The sequence below is a fragment of the Pelophylax lessonae genome, assembly GCF_965119305.1.
Source record: "Pelophylax lessonae genome assembly, chromosome: 11".
In the NCBI taxonomy this organism is placed as follows: Eukaryota; Metazoa; Chordata; class Amphibia; order Anura; family Ranidae; genus Pelophylax; species Pelophylax lessonae.
In genome coordinates this window covers 99,978,733-99,989,598 of record NC_138778.1, presented here as the reverse complement: position 1 = coordinate 99,989,598, position 10,866 = coordinate 99,978,733, and positions in this window count along the sequence as shown.

The following is a 10,866-nucleotide window of genomic DNA, read 5'->3' as shown; positions in this document are numbered from 1 at the left end:
ACTTTTTGTGTTAGATGATGTGTGTTGGGAGGATTATGATCCTTCTGGGTGTCTGCACACACAAACATGTTCTTAAACATATGGCTTATGCTGTTATGGTATACGTCATGTGTTTATTAAATTTATATTTATGTTTACATTTTGTATATATATATATATATATATTTTATCATTGCTCATTGGTTTCCGATAGATTCTAGTTCTTGTTTCTGTGGTGATTTTGTGCATGTTCGATGATTTTTAATGATGAACAAACCATCCTTAGTGTTGTAACACTGGCCCATTGGTAGGTGGTGCTGCTGTGCTCGTCTCTCAGGGTGTACTATGTACACACTAAACTCTTGCTTATGCGGGTTGTATTCCGGTGGGTGGAGTCTACACATCCGGCCGTGGTTTCATATTATTGTTCCGGGCCATAGGTCAAATCAGGAGGATGAGAGTTGATTGGTCTAGGCACTGAGATACTATTGGCTAGAGCACGACAGTAGCCACCAATGGGAAGTGATAGTATGTATAGCGTCATAGTTGCTGTCTATATACACTATTTATTTGTTATGTGAAACATCGGTCCATCGGTTGGTGAAGGTATGGTGTTTGGCAGGAATATCTCTTCATAGTCTGCTCCCCGCAGAGTGTGAGATAAACTTCCTGTTGTGAGGTGAGTTACACTTCCGGTTGACAGGGCGACCTACCATAGACATTAGCGGCGGGATAGAAGGTCATCTGGCAAGCCTAGTCCGCTATTGGTTAACACACCTTAGTAACCACCAATGGCCGATGATGCGAACCCTGGCCCCGCCCTGCTGCGGGGGGCTGGGCATGGGTATTTAAGGTTACCACCGAGCCGCCGCGGTCACGCTCCCGGGGAAGAAGTGGAAATCACGAAACGCGTTGGGGCGTGACCAGGCGGTGTAACCAGGTTTTTGTCAGAGGAGTTTGGATTTCCCGGAAGGCGCGAGGTCCACGGCGTGGAGCCTGGACATCATCTCCCGAAGGGCATTCCTCTCCTAATGGTGACTGTGATATGCGATTGATGACATGTAAGAAATGTGAGTGTGCTACCTTATGTTTTTTATTGAATAAAGCCTTTAAAACGGTATCACGCTATTGGGAATGTGCTTTTTCTCTCCATATGCTGCCAAGCTTTTTAGTGGCTATGCTGGTGTGACTCCCGGTGTGGATAATTCGGATCAGTGACCATTACTATAAGCTTGAATGCTCAAACACGAAAGTGGGTTGGGCCACAGCATCTGGTGAGTGGGCATTTCTCCTCCCCCCCCCTTTGAAGCACGGTGGTGGTGGTGATCCCTTTGAGAAATACACGGGTTTTTCCAATCATTCCAGGAGATAGATTGAAGGAGCATGGACTGTTTTTATGTCATCCTGATCATTTCCTGCTGCTAGTGTGACATCTGTGGATTAGTTGGACTGTGTGCAGAGTTTGTACATTATTTTTGGCACTTTCTTTTTGTAAAGTTTGCGCTACTGATATTTTTAGAGATATTGTGTAATATCTATTATTATATATCTATTTTATATATATATATATATATATATATATTGTGAGGGATTAGCTCGGTAGCGGGTGTGGATGACCCCTTTGGGGGGGTTCGTCACACAGGGAGGTAGCCGAGGAGTGGTTGAAAACAAGAGTTTATGGTTTATTCTTCCAATTTCTTCAAACAAGTGCATGCAGCAAAAACATAAAAAAATCTAAATAAAACACAAAATAAATCCTAGCCGCTGTGGGCGTCTACCTTCTCACACACAGGAACCTACCTAAGGAGTCTTCCCAACCTACTGTTGGGCAGACACTCAAATGTCCATTTGTGTTTTCTTTACACAGAAAAAGTTCAACACCTCACCTTTAGAAGTCTCTCATCTGACTGCTCTCCCCAGCTCACACAGCCTCAGGAGGCAGCAATCACTAGTCTTCCTCTTGATAACTTATAGAGGCCTTAATTGCCTCATTCTGAATAGCTGAAGGTTTTTCAACTTCCGTACACCTTCCTGGCTACCTCTGCAGCCGAAACCCTATAGTAATTGGTGAATTGTCTAAACCAAGCAGAAATGTATCTCCCGTCTGTGACAACACCCATATATTTACCTGACTTCCTATCACAATATCAATATTTACACCCCAAAAATACATTCTGCTGAGCAAAAGGGTAAAGAAAATATTACCTGTGGTTTTAGTAGTGCAGTTGTCCACAGGAGAACATTGGTCCAGGCAACAGGCAGGGACGTGGTCCACCACAGCAAACGGAATTGTCCAGGCAGCAGGCAAATATTGTCCATAGTCGGTACAGGCAGGAATACTGTCCATTTACAGTCCAGGGTCAGTGCCGGTAGAGATATTGCCAGCAGTGCATTGTATTCCTGGTATTAGTCCTGGTAGTAGGCAGGAACATGGTTCATACTACAGGTAGCAGGCCAGGAAAGAATGGGGACAGGGGTAGAGGCTTCTCCCACCCAAATCTCTTTGAAGCCTCCGGACTCCAGACCCAAATCCGTGAATGAGAAAACCAAAAAATTAGTTTTCTTCATCCAGAAAAAATATTTCTGTAGCCCCTCACATATGTGAGACCCCTGTGATATAAATCCCACTACTCCAGTAGCAGGATAAAAGATCAGTCCAAGTGGCAGGCATAAAACTTGGTCAATAAACAGTCCAGGGTCAGTTCCAGAGCAGGCAGAGATGTACAGTTAAGCGATAGGCAGAAACGTGGTCAAATAACAAGCCAGGGTCAGTTCCAGAGCAGGCAGAGATGTACAGTTAAGTGTTAGGCAGAAGCGTGGTCAAATAACAAGCCAGGGTCAATTCCAGAGAAGGCAGAGGCATATACAATTTAGTGCAGTGGCATAAGGGGTATGGAGGTAAATGACAAGATTTGAAAATTACATTTACCATACTTCACTAATAATTTAGAGAAGTGTGGTAACGGCGGAAACACTGACCTATACAGAGGCCTGGTTGGGAAGGACACTCGGGACAAAAAAATGTGGTGTCCCTTCTAAATCCTCTTCTGGAGCAGACTCTGCATTTCTTCTGAGGTGTTCGGCCTGTTTCACTGCGGGGCACTCGTTCAGGAAAATGCCGCTCATAGAGTCTGCTCACTGAATCCGAGCGAATGCTTTCTGGTGGGCCTTCAGGATACACAAGTGTGTTGATAATTTCTTCCTGGTATTGAAGATAGGGTATGGGGGTCTCAGTAGATTTGCGGTAAATAACATAAGTATTATACATGGCTAAACTGAAAAAATAAATGGAGACTTTTTTGTACCAATGGTGGTTTTTTCTTGTGGGAAGGTAGGGTTCAATCATTTGATCATTGAAGTCGACTCCTCCCATGAATAAATTGTAGTCGTAAACACATGCTGGTTTCTTGATTGGGCCGTTTCTTCTTCTGGGTATTTCCACATAGGTGTCGTTATGAATAGTTGAGAGCATGTAGACATTTCTTCTGTCCCTCCACCTGATAGCCAATAGCTCATCGTTCCGCAAACTTGCTGTCTCCCCTCGTCGTAGTTTTTAATCAACAAGCTTTTGCGGGAAGCCCTTCCTATTGGCTCTCACTGTACCACATGCTGGAGCCTTCCTCCTGTGAAGATTGCGGAAGAGGGGCAAGCTTGTATAATAATTATCCACATATAGATGGTAACCCTTTTCAAGGAGTGGATATACAAGCTCCCAAACAATTTTTCAGCTGACTCCAATATACTCTGGGCATTCACAGGGATGCAGCTGGGTGTCCTTCCCTTCGCACACCCGGAAGGAGTAGATGTAACCTGTGGCTCTGTCGCACAACTTATAGAGTTTAACCCCATATCGGGCCCTTTTGCTGGGGATAAACTGCTTGAAGCCCAGCCGTCCTGTGAAATGGACAAGTGACTCATCCACGGATATATATTTTTGTCGGGGGGTAAATAACTGGGGGAATTTCTCAGAGAAAAAATTTAGAAGCGGCCGAATTTTAAATAAATTGTCGAATGCTGGGTCATTTCGGGGAGGGCACTGGGTGTTGTCATTGTAGTGCAGGAACCGCATGATCATTAGGTATCTTGATCTTGGCATAACGGATGAGAAGATTGGCATGTGGTGAATAGGCTTGGTTGACCAGTAGGAGTATAATTCGTTTTTTTTTTTGTGAGTCCCATATTGAAAGTGAGTCCTAAAAATATTTTGAATTCCTCCACTGTTACTTCTCTCCACACATAGGGACGGGCGTAACTTGAACTTGGGTTGCTTGAAATGAACTGTTGTGCATAGAGCTTGCACTGGGCCACGATGGTAAATAGAAGGTCTTGGGTAAAAAGTAAATTGAAAAAATCATAAGGGGCACAATTTTCTGTGTTCACCTGGACACCTGGCTGGGCGGTAAAAGGGGGGATGTTTGCTGCGCCTGAATTAGGGGGACGCCACAGAGGGTTTTTAAGGGCATAGGGAAGGCTGGCATGGGTGCTAACCCTTTGGGGCTGAGATGACACCCCACTAGTGCTTGGCATTTCTTGCAGCGGTACTCCAATTCCTGTGGATGCCACTATGCTACTAGTGGATGCCACTGAGCTGCTGGTTGATGCCACTGCTCTATCTGTGGTAGCCTGCTCCTCGTCAAAACGCCTTTGTTTCCTGGGCACACTTTCTTCATCCTCCGATGCTGTAGCAGACCTACTGCTTACAACTGGTTCAAATTCAGAATCAGACTCCGAGAGCTCCTCGCTGCTATTGTCGGTCAAAGAAAGAAGCTGGCATAACTCTTCAGCGGAATAACATTTTTTGGCCATACTGGTGACTGTGGGCTGTGGTGACAAACTGCTGAGATATGGCAACAGATGTGGCTGCACTGATGGTTGCCGATGAGGGTGCACTAATGCACTGCACTGATTATCTTGCACTGTTGTGCACGGATAAGGCGGCACTGACGGGTGCTGATGAGGATTTACTTATAGGGTGGCACTGATGTGTAGTGGCACCGATTAGCACTGTAGTGGCACTAATGTGGTGCACTGGTGTGGCACAGAGGAGCACTGATGTGCACTGTAGTTGCACTGATTTGACACTGATGTGGCACTGATGGGGACTTTAGTGGCACAGAGGAGCACTGATGTGCACTGTAGTTTGACAGGTGGCACTGACGTGGCACTGTAGTGGCACTGATGTGAGACTGATGTGACATTGACGGCACAGATGTGGCACTGATATGCACTGTAGTTTGACAGTTGGCACTGACGTGGCACTGATGTGACACTGACGGCACAAATGTGGGACTGATGTGGCACAGATTTGACACTGATGGGCACTGTATTGGCACAGGTGGCACAGATGAGCACTGATGTGGCTCTGATGAGTACTGATGTGGCACTGGTGGCACAGATGAGCACTGTAGTGGCACTGATCTGATAGTATAGTGGCACTTTAATGGTACTTTTGGCACTGCTGGGCACTAAAAGGTATTATAAGGCTTACTTTATAAGGCTGTACAGGTCTCTCTCTCCTCTCCACAAACGCTGTAACGGTGTGAGGAGAGGAGAGAGCTCAACCCCTGCCTGACCCTTCATTGTTGACATTGTGATCGCTCCGTCCATTGGACGGAGCATCACGTGGTAAAGGACCGCGCTCATTGGTCCTTTACCCTGATCCGTGCTGCGTCGGGTCCCCGCGACCCGTCGAGCACGGTCACTCCCGTGTGCTCGCCCCAGGGGGCGCGCGGGAGCACGATTCTGGGAGGACGTTCAGGAACGGCCTCTCAGAACTAGACGACCGCACTGCGGCCGCATTTCTACAGTCGGAAAGCGGTTAAGCTGATAATCCATCACAATGGCTCTACATATATTATCACTGACCTACAGGAAGGTCGGGAAACTCTAATCAAACTTGGTCTGCTGGACCTTATTACTGTTCCTGTTCCCTCCCCATCCCCACGGCCATTACCGCTGTGGCAGATGCCAGCGTCAAGAGGTTGTCGCAGAATTCGCAATGAAATTGGATGGAAAAATCACTTTTATCCTCTTGCAGTTAATCGAGAATTTTAATCATTCTGCTCATGTATAACAATAGATAGCACTTCTGTGGGAAACCCTTAACTTCCTGGAACTTATAGTACTTTCTCTCCCAAGGTGAAAAGGGAGAAGAAACACGATTATTCATTTTTCTTTATTTTATCTTTTTTTTATTTTAATCTTTTGGAATATGATAGCGATAAAGGTGCTTGGTTTCTTCAAACAGACTATCAGTTGCCTCACCCTTTATAAATCATTGAAAGACTCCACCTTACAAATTACTACTCAAGAGACAATTCCTGCGAGAGAAAAACTGGAAAAATCTAGTGGCTAAATCAGTTTTTGCTCCTATTTCTGTCAACTTCTGTTGATGCCAAGTCTATACCTCTCACCATCGCAGTGACATCTTGTAACCATACTGCCATGGAGTCTATCCACCAATTTATTGTCAATATCATCTCTGTGACAATACTTGTATTCACTAGGTATAGACCGATATGTTTTTTTCAGGGCCGATACCGATATTTTGGTCGCACCGTATCGGTATCGGCCGATATTTTGTACATTTAAAGTTTTGAAAAATAAAGACAATTTTTGACACATCTGGTACTGAACATGTTAATTTATGTTTAATGGCTGGCTGGCTTGCTGGCAACCTGTGGTAGATGGCTGTCTGGCACCCTGTGGTGGGTGGCTGGCTGTCTGGCACCCTGTGGTGAGTAGCTGGCTGTCTGGCACCCTGTGGTGAGTGGCTGGCTGGCACCCTGTGGTGGGTGGCTGGCACAGGGGCTTTGTGTGGCTGGCTGGTACAGAGCCTGTGGCTGACAGGGCCTGTGGGTGGCTGGCTGACTGTCTGGCACCCTGTCTGTGGGTGGCTGGCTGGTACTGTGCCTGTGGCTGGCAGGTATAGGGCCTGTGGGTAGCTGGCTGGCTGATAAAGGGCCTGTACCGGTAGCTGGCTGGCTCGCTGGTACAGGGCCTGTGGGTGGCTGACTGGCACCGGGCTGCTGTGGGTGGGTGTATGGCTGTGAAACACTCCCGCGATACTAGTCCTGACTCCAGGCGAGGCAGTCCAAGGCGAGGGAGGCAGCCTAGGAAGGCAGAATGACGTCACAAAAATATCAGCAATATCGGCCAGTTCCGGGCTGATACCAATATATCAGGGAAAGTGCATATTGGCCTTGCCGATAATCGGTCTATCCCTAGTATTCACACTTCTTTCTAAAATGGATGTGCTATATATTTGATCTCTGAGAACTGTGTTATTCCAATTGAACCCATAAAAGCACACAATGTGATTCCTTTTTTAATTTTTTTTTTTTTCTTTTCTACTAACGTCCAAAGTGCTGAAAATTTTTTGATGCTTTGATTGGTGACATTCACAGTGACACTTTTCCTGTAGGGAAATTGTGGATTGTGCTGCTTCTACGCTGACAGTCTTTCTTCCTTCTCTGCCACTTAATCTTCTTTCCCAAGTTGACATTGAAGATGGAGGGAAAATCGTTGGCACAGCATCTGCCTGTAGTGTTCTGCTACCTTGTGTTATGAAAAATTATTTTTTAAAGTGTGCTGAACACATTCAAAATGTGTCACCTATTTTTATCCGCGACTATCAAATCAGTGAATTCTTCTATCATATTTTCACCCATCCCGGCATTTTCAAGCCAAATACGTTTTTGATTTGGGTTTTTAGGAAAACAATGAATGCTAATATCCGGCCGTATGTCTTTCTGGCTGGATCCATGATGACACCCTCTAACAAAGCATTGTGGCATTTCTTAAAATAGAAAAAAATATACATAACATTTTTCTTTACCTTTTTAAAATTGAAATTTAGCCAAAAAAATATTTTTAAATCACACACACACACACACACACACACACACACACATATATATATATATATATATATATATATAAAATATTGTAACATGGGGGACATTAGCTCAGTGGCAGATGTGTTTTTCCAGTGGTTCACTGCAGGCAGGTATTATATTTTAAGGGCCTGGAAGCCCATTTTTATTAAAAGGCAAAATAAGAAGTCCAAAACACAGGATTCCCACGCTGGGGTTCTTCTCCAGTCAATGTATATCAAACTGAAAATGCTAGCCCACCTGGCTCTCTTGCTGTAGCACTACCTCTGCTCTTGGTGCTGGTCACACAGACCAAAGATTCCTTTAGTGTGGACGACTTCACACTAATGCACACGGCTCCACACTGAGATACACCACTCTTCTGGCCCCAGGCCGTTTACTGTCTCCTGCAGACACTCAGGCTTTGGCTTCCACATGCAGCCTCTCCGACCACTGGAGACCACCTGTCTCCCTTGGGTGGAGCTGTCTCTAACTGGGAGTCCTGATGTCTTCCTAACTTCATTATAAGGGCTGTGTGCACCTGAGCACACACCCTGCTGGTAATCCACAAAACATGGACACAGAGTTGGAGATTCCGTCCCTCCCAAGACACTATGAAATCTCCAAACCACAGAGCCCCTTTCAGGACTACCAAAACCTGGAGAAAGCTGCAACAGCAGTTTTCTCCACTGCACATCTATGCTCTGTAGTCCTGTACAGACCAAATGTGCACACTCTGTGTCCATTAAATGACCACTTTCACCATGACAGAGTCTCCACCTGTCACAATATATATATATATATATATAAAATCTCCACCTTGCTTCAAACTGATACATTATGAGACTTACTTGTTTATGTATTTTGAGTAAAATGTATATTCTCCAAAAAAAAGGAACTTGTACTGTGACCTACAAAAAAAATTAAACACTTTATATTTGCTAATAAATTTACAGAATAATTAACAGTAACATTGAGACTAATACTTTAAAACTTACCGAAAAACACAAGAAAAAATTCAAAAATTGTTAAATAATGTTGTTTTAACATTTTTAGTTATTATTTAACGTATCACTCTACAACACATCTGTGATATACATCTTCCATTTATAACAATTAAACTGGTTAAATTTAAGTATTTTTCAACAATAAAATCCTTATATATTTATTTGCCTATTTTTTACATTTTAAATATTATTTTAAATATTTTTTAAATCCACTCTTTATTTGCAACCTTTTTCATACATCATTAAACCCCCCCCCCCTCAAAAAAACAAACACATTTATAATCTCAACATTTATTAAATATATGATGATTAAGATAATAAATGCATTATATTTTATTACATAATTGCAAAACAATACTCACAGCCAAAGACATTAAAACAAACAAAATTAACTTGATCACTTTTTTTAAAAAAATCTTACCATAAAATAGGTTGATAAATATAATAAAAATCGCAAAGATTTATTTGCAAATAAAATGTGCTTATAATAAAAAAAAACAAAAACAAATAAACCGAATTATTAAAAGAAAATTTGTTTTTAATAAACATGGTAAAAAAAATGCTAAGCTTTAAATAAATGTGTTTTGTTACTCAATAAAATTTCCAATGGAGGGTTAGGGAGAGAAGGAGAATAAGGGGGGGGAATAGAGAGCACGCGCGAGAGAGGAGGTTGTTGGTGAAGAGGTGGAAGCGAAGGGTAGGGAAGAGACCAGAAACTAGATCAATAGCGAAATTTATATTAATTTTTTTTACAAGAATAAGACTGACACACAGAGCTATTTGCATAAAAAAATAAAAAAAATAAATAAATGAGAGAGAATATATATTTATATGGAACAGTCTACAAACTATTTGGGTTACTGGTGTAATTCATTTGTCTATATTACAATTTTATGTAAAATAAATCTATAAAAAATCTTGTAAATTTTTTTTTTTTGCAAAAGATATGTAAAAAATTAAAAAACAATCACTGGGTTGACTACAGTACCAAGAAAAAAAATGTACAAAGGGAAAGTGATCTAAAAATATTAGGGAGCAGAAATAAAATAGGGCCTCAAAACCTAATATATAAAATGCATCCATGCATAAATATAAATTAATTTGGTCGACAAACTATTTATATACAGTCATGTAGAGTGAGATTTAGAACATGAAAAAAGGGAAAGAAAATATAACAATGTAAAATGTATATCTATATTAAAATCATTTACTTCAAAATCTATTTTTTCGCGTTCTCACTGGTAATTTTATAAAAAATATCCAAAACTATATCGACCTCCTAAGACTGTTATTTCCAAAGATCTAAACTAATGAAAAAATAGGAATATGATTAAGGGAAAAAAAATAAAAAATAAAAAATAAAAAAATAATAATTTAAAATTGAATACAAAAGAGGGGGAGGGTGTCGGTCGAGGTGTTACACATTGAAAGTGTGCCGAGGTGTTACACATTGAAAGTGAGCACACAGAGGAGAGAGAACTTGAGAGAAAGATAGCCCAACTAGTGCGAGAGATTAGGCATGGTAGAGGGAACAGAATGGAGTTCTGTTATTTAAAAAGATTTGTGTAAGATACTCGTAGGGCATGAGGAAGGACACAACAGAGTGTGCAGTAGCTGGAGTGACAGACATTGTGGAGAGGGATAGCCCTCTCCACCATAATAAATATTAAAGAGACGGCTAACTAAAATAAAATATTTATTAACAAGGCAAAATAAATGTAGTAAAAATGACAGATTAAATGCACACATTTTTATAGACATTTACTATATTTCATTAAATGCACACATTTTTATAGACATTTACTATATTTCATTGACATTTTCTTATGTTGAATCCTACTTGTCCAGTCAAATACAAGAAAATAAAAAACTAAATTAAATAAACAGGTTGTACACAGATATTCAAAAGAGATTAAATAAGTAGAAATACTGTAATAAATAAATAAGAAAAGAAAAGGAAAAAAAGGCATAAAAAACAAGGGCTCAAAAATGAATATATAATCATA